At 43.8% G+C, this 19,885-nt stretch overlaps 1 protein-coding gene across 2 annotated transcripts in view; it reads right to left on the bottom strand.

Annotated features, from left to right (window-relative positions):
* Positions 1 to 19,885, bottom strand: part of CLSTN2 (calsyntenin 2) — a 446,373-nt gene that overhangs the window by 132,522 nt on the left and 293,966 nt on the right. The window lies entirely within an intron of this gene.

The following is a 19,885-nucleotide window of genomic DNA, read 5'->3' as shown; positions in this document are numbered from 1 at the left end:
CTGTCATCTATCAATATGAGGGAAGGTGCCTCCTTATCTTCTGCCAATAACAAAGAGATACAGTTTGTCTGCTTGATGGAACTTATGTCAGCATCATTATTCTGGTGACTCTGCTAGGCTATGATAACCACCACGAAGGAGATAGAGAGGTCACATAACATAACAAAATATTGACCAAAATATTGACTAACTTTCTGGCACATGATTTAGTTTGAAATAACCTTCCAGATCTTTAACTTAACTTTGTTCACTTTATGGACAAACACTTATTAAAATAATTCTTCACAGACCACATAGTCTATCACATACATGAGGAAATTAATGACAGTTCAGCCTACATCTGTCAATTACTGTGAAAATTAATTATTCTATTAATAATGACATTGATTAAATCTAACTTTAAAAGCATGTCAGACAATGTGACTCATTAATTTCACTTGCAATTCCAGTCATTTGTACCAATTGATTTTTCTCATCCAAAAATGTTTTCTGCTATGTTCAGTTCACCTCTGTTCCCTATTTCAATAGAGAGTGATACTTTGAAAACTTGGGATATTTTTCACTATAAATGATGCATATTAGCATACATACCATTTTACAGGCATCACTGTAGAAATGGCAGGAATTTTACTCATAATACCCATAATTTTAAATACATAATTTGATACACTTGGATTTTAATTAAATAATATCATTTTGCAATGGCAATCTTTTTATTCAGGTTAAGAATTTAAAAAATGTTTATCACATTTTCCTTTGAATACAGATACATTCCAAGATGTCACCTGAATTGCAGAAACTATTACCTGCTGGTGTTAATCTGATCCCACTATTTCAATTAAATCACCATAACAGGCACCTCTACTTGCAATTGCTGGTAAGCATATAAAGTTGCCTTTACGTTCCCCAAATTTTTGAATGGGAAAGTCCATTTTAAGAGGAGAGGGAGGGGTGGGTGGGGCGATGATTATACACAGATGCAGAGAAGCTGCCCATTTCTGCTGTGTTAACTATTTCATTGTTGGCCCCATACATATGCTGTGTTTATAGTGCCTTCCTAAGCAATGGACTTAGAGATGTGTAACTGCTTAGGATGACACTATACCAAACTGCTTCAGATCAGTTGGCTCTGCCTAACTGAACTCACAGTGACATTGAGTATCAATAATATTACTATGAGGTTCAAAGGCAACACTGGTATATGTGTAAGACAGATGACAAAATATTGGGTAAGAATTTTCCAGACAGCAGACAGTCCCAATTTCTGAATTAAAAATGTCTTCAAAATTGCTTTCAAGTTAATTAAAACAGCAACTTTACAGAGCAATCCTAGGGGTAGGGGTAGGGGTGGGGGTGGGGGTGTGAATTTGCTCAGAGAGCCAATTACACGAGTGTATCACTGAGTTACACCAGTGTAAGAACTAGTTATCTGGCACAGAACCCCAGTGATGCTTTGCTGCTCTTAAGCGTTGACGCAACCTGAAGTGGCTACCCACTGGTGCAACTGAGGCATACATTTTTGCCTTAGTTCTGGGGGCATGGCCAGAGATACTTGGCTCCCCAAGCCTTTTCATCTTGAAAATGCCTGCTGTCAGAGGTGCAACATTATGCCAACACACACACACACACACACACACACACACAGAGTGAAGCTCATAGGTAATTGTACTGAAAAATCAAGTGCTCTCCATTCTACAGCCATGACCATGAGGCCCCAACTATCTCAGGTTGTCAACCAGTTCAGGGCAAGACAAATTGTATCCCTCCTCTGTGGTGGCCAAGCCCTTTCCCCAGCACACTGTTAGTGATTTGAAATGGAACCTACTCAAAATTTTGATTATCAGCATTGTTTAGTGCCACTTCTTCTGTTGTTGATGCCAAACTGAGCCAAAAAGTTGATATCAAATTGAGGCAGACACCAAAATCTCATTGGCTATTTGGAGAGATAAAATGGATGCAGTCTTTCCTGCTCTTACTCTAACATATTTCGGTTAAAAATAGAAGGGGGAAAGTGTCATCCAGCAGTGCAGAGAACACAATTTATAATACCAGGAAGGACCATGAAAGAACAGAAAAACAGGTAAAATAAGGAAGCAGAGAACTGGTCTTTTTTTTTTTGGTGGTATCTTTTGTCTCCCCTAAAAGTTCCTTCTTTTTGCCCCCAAAAGGATGACAAAACATTCAGCTCAGCCTTAGTTTGTATAACATTACATTCATTGGCAAAATACATTAATAAACAATGTATCAACTCAATTGTAAGCTTCCAGATAACTTATTCTTAAATAATTGCTAAACTCTAATGCACATGAGTTCTTTTTTCTGATAAAGGTTTGGAAAACAAAAAATGGACAATTTCTGTGGCTGTTGGTGAGGGAGAAAGCTTGTTTTCTCTTGTTCCAGAGACCAAGCTCGGGAGTAATGGGTTCAAGGTGAAGGAAAAGAGATTCCACCTAAACATCAGGAAAAACTACCTGACAGTAATGGCTACTCGACAGTAGAATGTACTACTTAGGAGTGTGGTGGAGTCTCCTTCTTTGCAGGTTTTTAAACAGAGGCTTGGATGGCCATCTGTCAGAAGTGCTTTGATTGTGTATTCCTGCATTGCAGGGAATTGGACTAGATGGATCTTGGGGTCTCTCCCAACTCTGTATTCTATGTATCTTTTTACTGCCTCTCAACCTATCATCAGGACAGATTAAAAATAATAGTGAAATTCAACTACTGCACTGATGCCAATAGGAACAAAATCCCTCGAGGGCAGTCAAATACATTTTCCATAATCAGATTCCATGCTCTGTAAAGTTTACATGGCTTCTATTCAGCTCAAGTACAGGGATTTGAATATGAAGCATGGCAAACATCTGAAATAGTCATACAATGTCTGTATGTGTGGGAGGTGTATTGCCTTTCAAAGTGCTGGGGAATGGAAAATAGCTAAGTATGATAAAGTTAGGGTTATTTTAAGCAACTTGAATGAAGTAATTGGAAGAAATTTATATTTGAGGCCAACCAATTTTATTTAGAGCCTTTTTTCAGGCCATTCATTTGATCCTTTCCAAGACAATAGCCAAAGGCAGATAACAACCCCCCCCCCCCGCCCCATCATCTCTCAGTTAAAATACAGTATCCAATAGACACTTTAGCAAGAAACCTAAGTGAGATCAAGGAATAAATTAGTGGTATATGTGATGTCCTCCACCATTGTTGAAACTTAATTTGTTTTCTTTTGTAAATCTCCTGCCAGTATTACATTTTTAAAATCTGAACCTCACAGAGAGCCTCTGTTAAACAAGCACTTACTTGCTTGTAACACTTAATATGCTGGACTTACTTGTGGTGAGGAAAATGCATAATGTTAAGTATTCTCAAAATAATTTTTTCTACATTTGGATGAAGAACAGCGTTGAGGGAAATAATTCTTGAGTTTCAACTCAGATGAAAATCTGGCCTGTTCATTATTAGAGCAATGCTTCACTGGCCTTTAAATTCTTGTCTCCTTCTGAAATTGCATTGTTTTCTTTTTTTAAGAAAAGAGGCAGCACACCTAACGCCAGATAAAGGGGGAAGGAGTAGGTTAGTTCAGCTTTCTTTAACAATCTTCTGTTCCTTGGTAGGAATTGAGGTCAGTTCTTTATACGTTTTCAGATACAGATGGAGTCATTCTCTGTGGTGCATACCAGAAAAACACTACAACAGTACAAGTTTTTCTGAAAGAAAAACAAACAACTACTAGTAGATAAGGATTTAAAGATTAGTTCTGGTCCTTTAATCTCAGATCCTAGGGAATGATTTGACATCTACTGTCACACAGTGGCAAAATAGGTTGTGTGTGTTTTTTTTTAAAAAAGTGGTACTGAGCTGATGAACAATGCTATAATATCCAGCATCCAACACTTGACTGAAATCCTCCTGCTCCTTCTGTGTAGTTGGTGCTTTTAAAATATTAAAATGAAGTTTAGTTTTCCCAAAGCAGAATGTTCTCTAAAACATATGCAGCTGTTGACACATTTTTTTGGTCTACACTATGCATGTAAAATAGCTATTGTGTTTCATGAGTATGAGCTGGAATTCCAGCTTGGCTTTAGTGCTATGGTTTTTCTCCAGTTCAGTTCTTGAAATCCACAAGACTGGCACAGATGTACACAAGGCACCCTTGTGGATTGGATTGGATAACAAAATAATGTGTATATTGGAAGTCTTAAGAAATGGAAGACTGTTTTTAAAAGAATAGCTTTCATTTTTCTGCATTTAGATAGAGAAATGTGAGCTTATGTGAGGGGCATGCTATTTGGGTGATTAAAGTGCATTCCTAATCCTATGGAAAAAACAAACTAATGCCGCTTTGAGATATATGTAACCAGCTTGCTATATGTAACCACTGCCATCTGTGCATTCTTTCCTTGATCTTTATGGCTTCACACACTTTGTAGAAAACTAGGCTTCCCTTGGCACCTCTGTCCCATGAGAAAAGAATTACATCCAGGTGGCTCTCTTGCTATCTGCTGCTGACCTTGGGGCCGTCTCAGCTCCAAAGATTGTTTTGCACAAATTCTTGGGAAAGGGATAGGGGTAGGGGGGCTTTCAAAAGGAGATAAAGGGAACTGGGAATGCCAGATTCACCAAAACTGACTTTCGCCAAGTATGGTGCTTGTATGCCTCATTAATAAATGCTACTGATCAACACTTCAGAGTTTTGTTTATGTTAAAGACTCAGCCCACTTCATTGAAAAAAATAGCAATCTCCATCTCAGCCCTAGTGACAGACTTATCAGCTTTGATGTTGTCTCACTGTTCACCAAAGTTCCAGTAAAAGACACACTTGCATTCATCAGCCAGATTTTTCCAGATGACATCACAGATTTGTTTCAACACTGCCTAACAACCAGCTATTTCCAATGGGACAATGATTACTATGAGCAGACAGATGGGGTAGCCATGGGAAGCCCCCTCAGCCTGGTGATAGCCAATTTTTACATGGAACATTTTGAGAAACAAGCCCTCAAAACAGCATCCAAGAAAGCCGCAACTTGGTTCTGATTTGTGGATGACACTTTTACAATCTGGGGCCACAGCGAGGAGAAACTGCTGAATTTTCTGGACCACCTTAACAGCATCCACCCAAACATTCAATTTACCATGGAAACTGAAAAAGAAGGAAAACTGCCTTTTTTAGATGTCTTGATCTTTTGCAAACCCAACCATCAATTGGGCCACACAGTATACAGAAAACCAACACAGAGAGACTGGTATTCACATAAAAACACCAACCACCACCCACAACAAAAAAGGGGAATAATCAAAACTCTGACAGATTGTGCAAAACGAATTTGTGAACCTCACCTTCTCCCTGATGAAATCAATCATCTAGACTGGGCTCTGCAGGCTAATGGCTACTCCACAACAGAAATCAGAAGAGCTTTAATACCAAGAGAAACCCAGAGGATTGAGGAGAAACAGCCCGCCACAGGAAAAAAATATTTCTACCATACATCAAGGGAATAACAGATCAAATGGGAAAACTGATGAAAAAACATAACCTACAAACCATCTTCAAACCTACCAGGAAAATACAGCAGATGCTACACTCAGTAAAGGACAAGAGAGACCCCCTCACTTCTGCAGGAGTCTATCACGTACCCTGCAGCTGTGGAAAGGTCTACATAGGAACCACAACACTCAGGATTCAGACTCGTATTAAGGAGAACAAAAGACACTGTAAGCTTAGCCATCCTGAATGTCCTAAACAAAACTGGACATAACATTTTTAAAAAACACTGAAATTCTGGACAATTCGGAAGGTTACTATGTCAGACTGCACAGGGAGGCCACTGAAATTCATAAACACCAAGACAACTTCAACAGGAAAGAAGAGAATCTGACAATTAACAAAGCTTGGCTACCAGTACTTAAAAACACCAGAATCAAAGGCGAAGGGCATGCTAAGTTCATGGACAATGGACTTTACCCAGACGCAGGATTTGTATTCACCAATATTGCTGCTGTTGCTGAGGGAATGCAAACGTGAATCACTCCCTGGACTGAAAAATCCTACCTGCAATACAATACTATCAACCATCCCTTTGCATAGAAAGTTCCCCCCAAACAGTTACTGATTGGTTCCCCACCCTGGGACGTGGACAATATATACTAAAACATTTCCTTCTCACTGGACACAGACTTCCCTCTGTGATAAACCTCTGAAGATACCAGCCACAGATGCAGGCGAAATGTTAGGAACAAGATATACCAGACCATGGCCACATAGCACGGAAAACCCACCACAACCACTTCAGAGTCCATTTATTGGCATAATGTTCCAAGATTTATTGTATATACTTCAACAGAATGCAAAAGCTCTTAAGGGCTTCATTGCAGGATAATATGTGAATAATTGCTTCAGTGTTAACCTGAATCCAGGAAAAAAATTATTGCATGATATTTACTGTTTAATAGATTACTGTGCACTTGCACCAAATTTTCATTGTTACCAAGTTTTACATATCCAAAATAACCATGCCACTTTTGGGATAACTATTGAATTGAAGGTGGAAAAGAAACTGAAAAGCACCAGTTAACCAGGGACCCATATTCCACATTCGATGACTTACCCCTTGACCTCATAAAGAAATCAGAAATTGAGACATATTAATCAATTATCTGAATTCCATGAATAAGTCCCGTATCTGATATTTAAGTTAATGCCTCAAATCAAACAATATATGAAAATTTAATTAACTAACAGGGTGAGCTGAAGGCTTAAATGCTATAGCAAAGGAGGGAAAATACAATGAGCCAGCTGCTGGTACTTAAAGGTGCCATGCCTGATTATGGTGGTGTGTTGTGCAACAAGGTTGAGGTAGTTCAGGGTTCTGAAGGCAGGGTTGAATCCCAGGATTAGCAGGCTGTCTCTTAGGGCTCCTGTTGCATATCAAAGGGTGTTCCAACTCTGTTATAATACCCAACTCCCTCCTCCTCTGAGTCTTCAGCCTCTTCATCTGAGAGGGATCTGCATTCCGGATCATGACTACAGTTGCCAACTTACATGTGGTAGCAGGAGATCTGGCACTATTACAGAGATCAGTTCCCCATGGAGAAAATGGGTGCTTTGGAAGGTTAACTCTGTGGCATTATTCGCTGCTGAATAATCTCCAGGGCCCCTTCCGCACACGCAAAATAATGCGTTTTCAAACCACTTTCACAACTGTTTGCAAGTGGATTTTGCTATTCCGCACAGCTTCAAAGAGCACTGAAAGCAGTTTAAAAGTGCATTATTCTGTGTGTGCGGAATGAGCCCAGGTATTTCTCTGTTCTCCAGGTATTTCCCTGTTCAATTTCCACAAATCTCCATGTATTTCCCTGTTCAAATCTGGCAACACTATTCACGATTCTCTTTAACCCCAGGTTCACTATCATTTGGGAGGGGGGGGGTATTTTTAATTAAATTTGTTACCCTGTAATTTCAGAACTTCAATTTTAGTTTCTATTTCAAGGGGTGACATTTATTTCTCATTAAAACCACAGTCAATGCTATCCAAATACAATATCAATCTTAAGAGTGTTTAACCATAATGTAATATAAAAAAACCCTGTACAACTGAGATCCAGAGTGAAATCTGAATGAAATGTTGGAGCATATTCCTACTCAAAACTATTACCATCCATTTCTTCTGCCTTTGATTTTAAGAATTATGAATTTGTACATATATGTATGTTGTGAAGGACATAAAGATAAAAGTTTCTAATCAGAGACAATTCTTGCACTATGTTAATTTTTCCATTTAAAATAATTTGGTTTTCTACAACAAACTTTGAAGACAGGTATTCCTGGATTACCGATTTTATAACAACGTTATCAGTTTTTCTTTACCCTGTCAGAGATGCCTTTATCAACATTCCACATTAGATAACCATGTGAAACCATTTCACAGTGTGGTTAAGCAGGAAACACCAATCTCACTTAAATCCAATACTCAAGAAGATTCCTTGTTATAAGAGAACTATTCATATTCTGTCTACACTTAATACATTCTTTTTTTTGTTACCTAGAAATTCTGAAGTTTAACTTCCTTCTGTTTAAAAATGAATGTGATAGATGAACTACAAGTCCCCCTTGTAGCTACTGTCCTTTTGATTGTCAGCTATTAAATACTTCTGCAATGAACTGAAACATTTTATTACTTTGTAAAAGCCAATCAATAAAGCTCATATTGAAAAAAAAATAATCTTCGACCTGCTACAGGCCTCAGGGCAAACAACTGTTGTGCTAGAGCAAGTTTTTTATTTTGTAGCATTATTATGTCAAACTTTTCATAACCTCACCTTCAGTGAGGAGAAAAGTGTGGAACTGATAATTAGGAGATGAATACAGAGATTAACAGCCTTATCCAAAGGGTTGAAAGGACATGATGGAATGGCATGGCCTTGCGCTATCATGTTTCCTCACTCTGGGGCACTTACCCCAGCAGAGGGGGAAGATGCGCTGGCAGCCACATGTCCCTGAGCCCTGCCACTGACAAAACCAGAAGTTTGGGCTATGATGGGGCTATGCTGGCATCCTGCTCAGACGCCAGCATGTGGGGGGTGGGGTGGGCCAGGGTGTTCCCGGGGATGAAGCCAGTGGTGGGATCCAAAAATTTTAGTAACAGGTTCCCATGGTGGTGGGATTCAAACTGTGGCGTAGCAACAATGGGGCTGGCCGGGCATTCTGGTGGCGGAGCATTCCTGGGCGGGGCTGTGGCAAGGATGCAGCTGCTGCGCCGGTCCTTGTGCGGGAAACGAATGCACGCAGGCGCAGGCTGCCATGCACGCCGGTGCACCTCCTGCTAGACCGCTTCAAGTTCTGCGCACACTGCTGAGAGGAGGGGCGTAACTAAGGCAAAAATCACGTGGCAAAATCACCAATTAGTAACCCGCTCTTGGCACACACAAATAATTAGTAACCTGTGAGAACCTGCTGGATCCCACCTCTGGATGAAGCCACTTTCTGTGGTGTACATCCAATCAGTCCTACAAGGCTTTCCAGCAGTGGGGAAGTCCAGGGCTTTTTCCTACTCACCATGTCACCAAAAAGCCCTTTTGGAGGTGACAGGGCAGCACAGCATTGGTGCCGCAGTCTACCACCTCTAGGTTTGGATGGGGTTGTGAGTGATATTTCTTGTTGATCAGAAGAATGGCCTAATATCACAATGTTTGACAGCTACCACAACAATAGTGTAGAGTTTCACTAAACTACTTGGATTTAAAAAGGGCAGTTTCTGGACAAAATTAAATAAAGGAAGGCCAAATCTCAATCTGAACTGAGAGGTACTGTAGCATACCAAGGCAATGGTCAGCTAGGCTCTAGGAAATCATCTTGGCCCCTACGTCACCCTGGGTGATATGTTCTTTCTGTAAATTAGAAATAATAGTGATCACTGTTGAACTTTAAGGTTAGAAAATGCGGTACATCTGAACAACGCAGTAATAACAAACCAGTACATCTCTAATAGCTACATCTCATGAAGTTCAGCTGCAGCACAGCATGAGTTGAACAGCAAACCCAAGTGACTCATATTTCCTGTTCTCTGTGCTTCTTTGTAATGCCTAGTAATTGCATCTCCTGCTGTGACCAGATATCTAAGTTCCAAACACAGGAGAACTTCTGGATCTGATTATAGAGGGTTTGGGAGATACAGGAATGCAACAGAAGCTACACAGGTGTGTTGAGAATTGGATAAGTGTTTTACCTGCATTTGCCAATTGTCCTGAATTATGTACTGTAATCATGATGTAAAATGTATCCTCAAAAATATGGGAAAGAAGTTTTAAAAATATGTGGATTCATAGAAGTCATAATGCCTTTCCTGACTCCTGCTCAGAAAAAGAAGAGCTGTTTTTATACCCTGCTTTTCTCTCTCAGGAGTTTCAAAGCAGCTTACAATCACATTTCCTTCTTCTCCCCACAACAAAACCTTGTGAGTAAAGAGACACTGAAGTCCCTTCCGCACATACAGAATAATGCACTTTCAATCCATTTTCAGTGCACGTTGAAACTGGATTTTACTGTACAGAATAGCAAAATCCACTTTCAAACAATTGTGCAAGTAGACTGAAAGTGCATGTGCTGAAGGGGCCTGAGACTGTTCTGAGAGAACAGGTGACAAGCTCAAGGTCACCCAGCAGGCTTAATGCAGAAGAGTGAGGAATCAAACCTGGTTTTCCAGATTTTCTACCACTCTCCACCACTATACCATGATGGCTCTCAGCCAGTTCAGTGGTTAAGAGGAGCCTGACTTCAGGCTGTAATGGACTGCAAGGAAAATGTAATTTTAAAATGCAGTTCTGTCTAAGGGAACTTACTGCAGTGCTTACCTTCAGAGTGTGACAGGAAAGGCCTAGGAATAGGAAAGCCACCTGTGGGGTGTGGCCTCCTGCACTCTAATTGGGCAAGTAACTGTGTGATACAGAGGGAAGAGGAGGACATCTCCCAGTCACAGACAATCTAGAGGGTTTGGAATTGTTCCTACTGTAAACAGTTGCTAAGTGCTTTGAGAGAAAACTAAACTCTGGGGGCAGTAGATCAGCCCAGTGGGATTGACTGATTCTACTGGTATCAGCCTGAGTGCTGAGTTTAAGCAGTCATACATAGACACTGTATACTGGTGGGATTTATTGAAAGGCCAGGTAAAGGTTTAATAAATCAGGTTAAGGACTTCTAGAGAGAGTAGAGTTCTAGTATTTCAGTTTGTCTGGTATGTTGGGATTTGTTTTAAGTTTACCTCAGCAACAGCTTATGTATTGCTTTAAGGGTTTTACCTAACTTGGAAGGCTGCATGTGTGAGTACTGAGTGAATGCACCTAGGCTAGGTGAGGACCCTGTATGTGAATAGCCATCAGCCAGAACATCTAAGCAAAGGAAGAATATAATCTGAAAAACATCTGTGAAACATCTAAGCTAAACTGAACCAAATAATCTAAAATGCCGTGGTAAAGAAACCAAAAACGATGTCTCTGTGCCAAGCTCTCTAGTGCAATTAGTATAAATATATTTATCTTGCCTTATTTACTCATTCCAACTCATCTCCAAGTTTGATATTCTTACGTTTATCATCTACACTGCCTGATAAATAAATCTGTATTCTGTACTCTGCCTCAGTATATCCATTTTAGTGTGCCAGAGAGAGGAAAAAATGCATGGAAAAGAAAAAAAATCAAAGTTAGTGGACATTCTTTACCTTCTGGTTTGTGATATTAGGAATGATGAAAAGTGCTTTCAAACAAACACTACCTTATTTCCAGGGGTGGTAAGTTCCATAACCATGGGTGCATGCCTTTTGGTCACATGCCCCCCCCCCGGATGCTCCCCAATGTGACCAAGCGGCGGACGCCCCAGCCACACACCCTCTGGAGTTGGCCTGTGGGGAGGTGAGGATGGGGCTCAGTGGAGGGCGCCATGGTGCCCACCTGGGCCACTCACTGCTGCTGAGCTCCGCCCCGTGCAGGCTTTTGAAGCCTGTATGGAGGCTGGGGGCGGGGCTTAGGGTGTGGCCCTGCCTCTCCTGTGCCTGTGGGTGGGGCTCATGGGTACGGCCCTGTCGCCTGAGGCCCCCTTCCCCCCAGTCTCCATACAGGCCAGCTTTTGAAAGCTTTTGAAAGATGGCCTGCCAGAGGGAGCTCGAGGGTGGAGTCACACCCTGATCCACAGTTTTAATAATGCATGTGAAAGTTAAGCTGTTTTATTGCACTGCTTATTTTATCTATTATACTTTTAACTGTATTGTTTTTAAATGTGCTACAGTTGAAGTACACTATTGTACATATAATAAATAATGAAAAAATGATTTATTCATTCATTATAAGGATTCCACTAAGAATTTATCTTATACAGTAGTTTTCATCTGTGGAAATTTATTTCCCCACTCCCACAGCGCTCCAAAGCTCACCACCTCCCTCAGTGCTGCTCCAGAGGATAGGGAAATTGGCAACAATTGACAACATGGGGAAATTGGAAACAACCCCCCCACTCCATTTGTGGAAACTATCTGTGGGAGCAAACCCATTAGGTTGACCTACACACACCATTTTTACATGCAGAATTAAAAAACAAATCTAATATTCTTCAAGATGTATAGTATGAAGTCATCCTGAATAACAGTATAATAAATGTACTTGTACCCAGATACCATATAATCTGAAGTCATGACAACAAGCAGAGATTCAAACATCCACTGTTGTTTATAACCAACAGACTACTGTTAGCTTCGAAAAATGTTTGATGACACATTTTAATCAACATTTTCTTTTTTACACCTACAGAGCTCCAGACCTTTAACTCAGTGTTGTATCATAGTATGTATGCTGTTCAGAAATCCTGAAAATATATTCTACCTTAAGCAAACAAGAAACAGGTGTACAAGAGCAGGTTGTAGCTACTTTTTATTTACTTGTCAAAGATGACATTTCTAATAGAAGATAATGCATCAAAGTTTTTTTCTCCACAGCAAAATAAAATATTTCTATCCTGCATGTGGCACTATAATTCATGTCTGCTAGTTCTAAGTCAAGCAGTGCACCCTGCAGTGAGCCTTCTTTTATTTACATGCACATACATTCCTTCTTGCCTTGTTTTAGACCCCCTGGCATGCTTCAAACTTAAATGTCAGTTTGCTAATTGTACAGTACAACACCTGGAACAGAAGAAGATCTTTTGACTGCAGGACATATCATCTACATGCATCTTTTCTCTCAGGAGTGCCTAGTTTCAATGGGCATACTTCTGCCCAGTTTATGGCAGCCATCTGCTTCTTAGTTGAAATTTGCATTTATAAACCTGTGTCATGCTATCCTCATGAATATCCCTGCGTAATCTATCATTTCATCTCTCTCTTTTTGATGCCACTCTCTCATCAGGTGGTGACTATCCTGTGTAAATAACATCACTGCAGGCTGTTTTTCAGTAAAGAAGAAAAGGGATATGAGAATATAAAATCCATAATGCTTTGCATAACAACAACTGAGATAGTCAGTATGACTTTGGAAAGAGGAAAAGTGAATTGTGCAAGATCTGCCTGCTATGAAAATAAATCTATTGCAAATTGCAACAACTGTAGACCAGGTCCCTCATTCCATCTACTTAGAAATCAGATCCATTAGTTAAATTAGATTTCCTTTCATGTGACTATATTTAGCCATTCAGTTGTAGTGTAGAATTCGTGGGTAGATTTTGTGGGTATGATTTTAGGCAGTTGGCAAATAAATAGTGGTTTTGTATGTTAATTTGTACCTGCTGAATCCTGAAAAATATTGTCTCAACAGAGATCAATGAAAGATTCTAGACATATGCAGAAAAAATGAAATGCACAGATTTAGGACGGGTGACACCTGGCTTTACAACAGTACATGTGAAAGGGATCTGGGAGTCTTAGTGAACCACAAACAAAACATGAATCAGCAAGTTTGATACGGCAGCCAAGAAAGCCAATGCAATTTTGGGATGCACCAATTGTAAGGTTGTGGTTTGATATGTGTTTCTGTTCAGCCAGTCTGGCCTTGGAGCATTCCACGGTCTGGGCTGTATGCCCAGGATGGCTGCTGGAGTTTGAAGCTTGTCTTTTTCTATCGTGGGAATTGTATTGGGGAGTTCGGGGAGGAGCCGTTTTGCCCATAAAAGAGGCAACCTGATCCGGGGAAGGTCAGAATCTGCATTCCGTGTATTGTGACTCCTGAAGTTTATGAAATAAAGAACTATTCAAAGTTACTTGTTTCGGGTCCTTCGAGGTTCCTTACATTATGCAGATTCACACAATTTTCTTTTCGGATTGAACGTGGCTAAGTGCCATCTCCATCCGTTCCTGTGGATCTCTGATGTCGTCCAACATGCAGAGATTGACTTTCAAGGGTCCGCTGAACGCAGAATATGAAGAGGTTGTGGTAACCTCCAAAGAGGGTTCCCTCTCTTCCCTCCAGGCAACCGTTTCTGTGGAGGAGCCAGCAGAATCAATCTCCCTGGTGACCCTCTCCAAGCCTCGGCTCAGCCGGAGCTTGGCCTTCCTCCAACTGCACGAGCAAGTGGAAGAAGCCCCCATGATGGCTCAGCGCACGGTCTCAGCCGAACGTCTAGAGGTGCATCAGGAGTTCTATGATCCAGGTGGCGGGGTGTCGATGGATCGTGCCCCCCAGGAGCGGCACTTCACCACCTGCCAACATGTGGATTACAAACCGATGATGCGAACGGTCACGGAGGAAGTCGGAGTATCGACCATCCATGGAGACACCCAGGAATCTCTAGAGAAATTTCTGGATCAATATCTAGAGGAGCCTCCTCCTGAACACCACTGGCAGAGCACAGGAGCCCGCCCGAAAGGGTCGTGCCCATCAGTACCCCGAGATTCCATGGAAGGTGTTATGGAATTACAAAAAGGGTCCCGGGTTCGACTCGCCTTCGCAGAGGATACCCGCGCCCGGGATCCTCCGGACTTACAGGAACTTAAGGGGGCGACTGCCATGCCTGCAGTGGACCTGGATCACCCCCCCGACTCAGAACCAGATCATTGGGCTGAGCAGCTTGAGGCTCTCAAAGTAGCCAAACGTGATTGGGAACAAGAGCGTGAGGCCCTTGAGAGGGAGCGTGAAGCCCTCGAACTGGAACGCGAGCAGCAACGCCAAGAATTCGAATTGGAGCTGGCATGGGAGAAAGATATCCTCAGACAACAATATCTTCAAGATATTACAGTCCATGATCGAGTGATGGAACAATCCAGGCTTGAACTACAATGTCAGCGAGAGTGCTTAAAAGCTCTTGAAAACCAAGGGGAGGCCGAATCCACAATCCAAAAGGCCAAGCGTGAAAGACTGCAGCGTGAACGAGATGCCTTGGATTACAGACGGGAAGCCCTCACACGCAGAGAGAGAGACCTGGCCATGAGAGAAGCATTGCTCCAGAGAGATGGTGGAATGCCCCAGGCAGCCCCAACCCGAGCTGACGGACCGACAAGACCACGCTCTCCTGCCGCCCCAGCCATGCAGCAGCAGCCCCCCGGATAGCAGCCCCTCGGCCGCACAGGGTGATCCCCCCAGCACAACCGCCGCTGCCGCCAGTTCGTGCTCCTGTCCCCGTTCCCGTACCCCATGTGGCACCGGCGGCTGGTAGAGGCTACCCGCGACCCCACATTCCGGCACGTTTTGACGGGACCGCTTCCAAGTTACCGTATTTCATCCTACAGTTGGATGCCCACATGCTAGAATTCGATGATCTATATCTCTCAGAAGCAGAGAAAGTTCGGGACATCGGATCTGTGCTGGATGGGGAAGCGGCGGAATGGTTTGTGGAATTGCATGAAATGGGGGGCCCCCGAGCTCCAAACCGTGGCAGCTTTGCTTCAGGGACTTAGACTCCGATTCCAAGATCCAGACGAGGTGAACAAGGCTATTAAGACTATTAAAACCATTAAGCAGGGTAATAGATCCTTTGCAGATTTCGCTCGAGAATTCTGTTTGGCAGCGAGTAAACTACCTGACTTGCCCGAGTGTATGAAATGCGAATATTTTCACGATGCGGTAGACCCTGACATATGCACCTGGGCAGTCATGCATCATGAACCCCGTACCATTGCAGAGTGGATCGAAGTGGGCAACACCATCGCGACCCGCCTCACCCATTCCAAAGCAGGAAAACCCGCAGCGACCAAGACCACTGCCAAAACCACCGCCGCGCCACCGAAGAAAACGGGAGGGGGCCCGCCAGCTGCCGAGTCCACATCAGATCGTCGCCGTCACCTAGGATTATGTCTGTATTGTGGAGGTCCGGGCCATATGGCCGCCAATTGCCCAAAGAAGCAAAAAGCCCCTACTCCAGCTCCTCGCAAGTCAACAGCATGAACCCCATGCAAGCCAGGGCCAAAGGGGCCCCAAGGAGAGTCACAAGCTGTTTTTGATGATGACCTGGGGGAAGTTGATGACACCGAGCCAGAAGGAGTCAGCCTTTCGTTGGCTCCTGCAGAGGAGAACCCCGCTCCAGATGCGGTGAGTGACGGAGGTGCCCCCATAACTATTATGACCTCTTTGGCCAATACGTCTAAAAACATGCGCATATTAGCACGCGCCCTAGTGGATTCTGGTTGCTCCCACTGCCTTATGAGGCCCCAGGTTGCTGATCAACTGGGGCTCGAGCGTATTGCATTGGCCAAACCCATCCCATTCACTCAGATGGATGGCAGACCGTTAAGCACCGAGGGTCTGGCCCATTTCAGAACCCAGCCAGTGCTCCTACGTTGCGCAGAACACTGGGAGAGACATAGCTTCATCCTGGCCCCAGTCGCCAAACATCCCATCGTGTTGGGCATGCCCTGGTTGCTCTCCCACGAACCCACCATTTTCTGGGGGCAGCGCATCGTCCGCTTCACGGATCCCCCTTGCGGGGATCACATGCATGAGGGGGAACCGCCGGAAGCCTCTACTGAACCTCCCGATGGCCCCCAACCCCTGGCTCTGGATGTCACTCCTAGTTCGGACTTAAACGGAATCCCCAAAGTCTACTGGGACTTATCCAAAGTCTTTGAAGAACAGGAGTGTGATCAGTTACCCCCCCATCGGGACACAGATTGTAAAATCCTATTGGTCCCAGGGACACAACTTCCAAAAGGTAGAATATATCGAATGAGCCCCACCGAAGAGAGGGAGCTTCGTGCCTTCTTAGACAAGAACCTAGCTCGGGGATTTATTCGTCGGGCCACCAAGAGCACGCACGCAGCCCCGGTTCTTTTTGTAAAAAAGAAAGATGGAACTCTACGGCTCTGCACCGACTACCGGGGATTAAATGCCGTTTCTATCTCAAATAAGTACCCCTTGCCCCTGATCAAGGATCTCCTCGATGCGTTGGGGAAAGGGCGTATTTTTATGAAACTTCATTTGCGCGAAGCCTACAATCGAGTGAGGATCGCTGAAGGTTTCGAACATTTAACAGCCTTTAATACTAAATTTGGTCAATATGAATACCTTGTAATGCCTTTCGGATTATCTGGGGCCCCAGGGGCTTTCATGTCACTTATCAATGATGTACTACAAGAATTTTTGTTTAAAGGAGTGGTTGTATATTTAGACGATGTCCTTATATATTCCCAATCAGAAGAGGAGCATGTTCGTCTGGTCAGAGCTGTGTTACAACGTCTCCTCGATCACTCTCTATTCGTGAAATTGTCTAAATGTGCCTTTCATCAGACTTCCATGGATTACTTGGGTTATCGGATATCACCAGAGGGCCTGGAAATGGATCCAGCCAAAGTAGCCGCTGTAGTTAATTGGCCCGTTCCAACAACCCACAAGGAGCTTCAATCCTTTCTAGGTTTCGCCAATTTCTACCGGGACTTTATCCCTCAATTCGCCAAAATTGCCCTGCCCCTCACTGACTTGCTTCGCACAAAAGGGAAGGGTCCTCAAGCCTCCAAACCTGGGGCTTCCCTCCCCTGGTCCCCAGAGTGTCAGGATTCTTTCCAATCGCTTAAATCAGCTTTCACTACAGAACCAGTATTGAAACACCCAGACCCCTCCTTGCCCTTCGTCGTGCATGTAGATGCTTCGGACAAGGCATTAGGAGCAGCCCTTTTGCAGAGAAATAAATATAATAAACTTGTTCCGTGTGCTTACTTATCAAAAAAATTCTCCGGTCCTGAACTCAACTGGACCGTGGGTGACAAAGAAACGGCTGCTATTAAGGAGGCTCTTAGTACTTGGCGGCATTTGCTGGAAGGAGCCTCCCACCCCTTCCAAGTCTGGTCTGATCATAAAAACCTGGCAGCCCTGTCTACACCACTCAAAATGTCAGCTAAACAGTTAAGATGGGCTGATTTCTTCTCCAGATTTGCTTTCACAGTCCATTTCTTCCCAGGCAGGAGCAACAAATTAGCGGATGCATTGTCCTGCCTACCCAAGGGGGCGGACACGTCCTTACGTGCTATTCCGCATACTATTCTCTCGCCCTCACAATTGGGATTGGCAGTCACCCGATCCCAGACATCCCCGCCCACTCCTCCACCCCCACCGAGCATTCCAGAAGTCGTCTCGCCTTTCCTACACCAGTTGGAGGAGGCGGGGCAGCAAGACATCCCAACGGAGGAATCCGACCCTCTCCTGCAACTGAAGGGGGGAGTTTGGAGGAGGGGAGACTGTTGGTACGTCCCGCCGACTCTACGTAAGCAGGTCCTGATGGCAGGCCACGATGCCAGGCAAGCGGGACATTTCGGATTTTTAAAAACGCTCCACTTGCTCCGGCGGCAATTTTGGTGGCGCACCATGTGCAAAGACATTGAAGCGTATATTAGAGGTTGCCCGACGTGTGCTGAAGCCAAGTCGATCCCGGGCAAACCCCATGGGTTATTGCATCCCATCCCTCCAGCTTCCAAGCCCTGGCAAGTGATCTCCATGGACTTTATCACGGATCTCCCTGAAAGCCATGGAAATACCGTTCTGTGGGTGGTGGTGGATCTCTTTTTGAAACAGGCACATTTTATTCCATGCTCCACCATTCCTTCGGCACCCAAGTTAGCGAAATTGTTTATTCAACATATCTACCATTTGCACTCCTCTCCTGAGAAGGTGATCTCTGACCGCGGCCCCCAGTTCATATCCAAGTTTTGGAAGGCATTCCTGGAGATTCTGGGAACCACTTCAGCTGTCGCTGCCCCGTACCACGTGCAAAGCGACGGCCAGACGGAACGGACCAACAGAACCCTAGAACAGTACTTACGTTGCTACACCAATTATCATCAAGATAACTGGTCCGAGCTACTGCCCTTTGCCGAATACGCCTATAATAATGCGGTTCATAGTAGTACCAACAAAACCCCCTTTGAAGTGGTGTCAGGTCATTCGTACCCTCCCCTGCCTCAACTCCCAGACCAGGCGTTGCAGCCCCCGGAGTTTGGCGACTGGATTCGGTCTTTAGCTGAGGGATGGAAGACCGTGTCTTCTTCGCTCGCACAAACGCAGGAGACGCAAAAAACCCAAGCAGACAACCATCGCTCTGACTTTCCTTTGCAGATTGGGACATGGGTTTATTTATCCACAAAAAACCTTAGGGACGTGCATAAATATTCCAAGCTGGGCAAGAAATTCATAGGTCCCTTCCGGATCACTCAAGTGATCAATGATGTGACTGCTCGGTTGGAATTGCCAAATTCGTTGAGTAACATTCACCCTGTTTTTCATTCTAGCTTACTCAAGCGGGCTCCAGATTCCGATGCCTGGCATGACCAAACGGAGGCACCCCCACCAGTGATTATTGACGGCCACAAGCATTATGAGATTGATGCTATTCTGGACTCTCGTTATTCCTGCAAGCGTTTGCAATACTTAGTTTCATGGGTGGGATATCCTTCCGGCCATAACCAGTGGATTTATGTTGAAAATATTGATGCCCCCTCATTGATTTCTGCTTTTCATAAATCTTTTCCCCACAAGCCAGGTGGGGAGGGAGCTTTTGTGAGGGAGGCGGAGTGTAAGGTTGTGGTTTGATGTGTGTTTCTGTTCAGCCAGTCTGGCCTTGGAACATTCCACGGTCTGGGCTGTATGCCCAGGATGGCTGCTGGAGTTAACCTTGCTGTCTGCGCTTATCATATATGTTTGAAGCTTGTCTTTTTCTATCGTGGGAATTGTATTGGGGAGTTCGAGGAGGAGCAGTTTTGCCCGTAAAAGAGGCAACCTGATCTGGGGAAGGTCAGAATCTGCATTCCGTGTATTGTGACTCCTGAAGTTTATGAAATAAAGAACTATTCAAAGTTACTTGTTTCGGGTCCTTCGAGGTTCCTTACACCAATAAGAGTGTAGTGTCTGGATTAAGGGAAGTAATTTTACCACTCTACTCTGCTTTGGTCAGACCTCACCTAGAGTACTATGTTCAGCTCTAGGCACCACA

The sequence above is a fragment of the Sphaerodactylus townsendi genome, linkage group LG08 (assembly GCF_021028975.2).
Source record: "Sphaerodactylus townsendi isolate TG3544 linkage group LG08, MPM_Stown_v2.3, whole genome shotgun sequence".
Taxonomy (NCBI): Eukaryota; Metazoa; Chordata; class Lepidosauria; order Squamata; family Sphaerodactylidae; genus Sphaerodactylus; species Sphaerodactylus townsendi.
The sequence above is the reverse complement of the archived record's forward strand: the minus strand, read 5'-3'. Positions and strand labels throughout refer to the sequence as shown.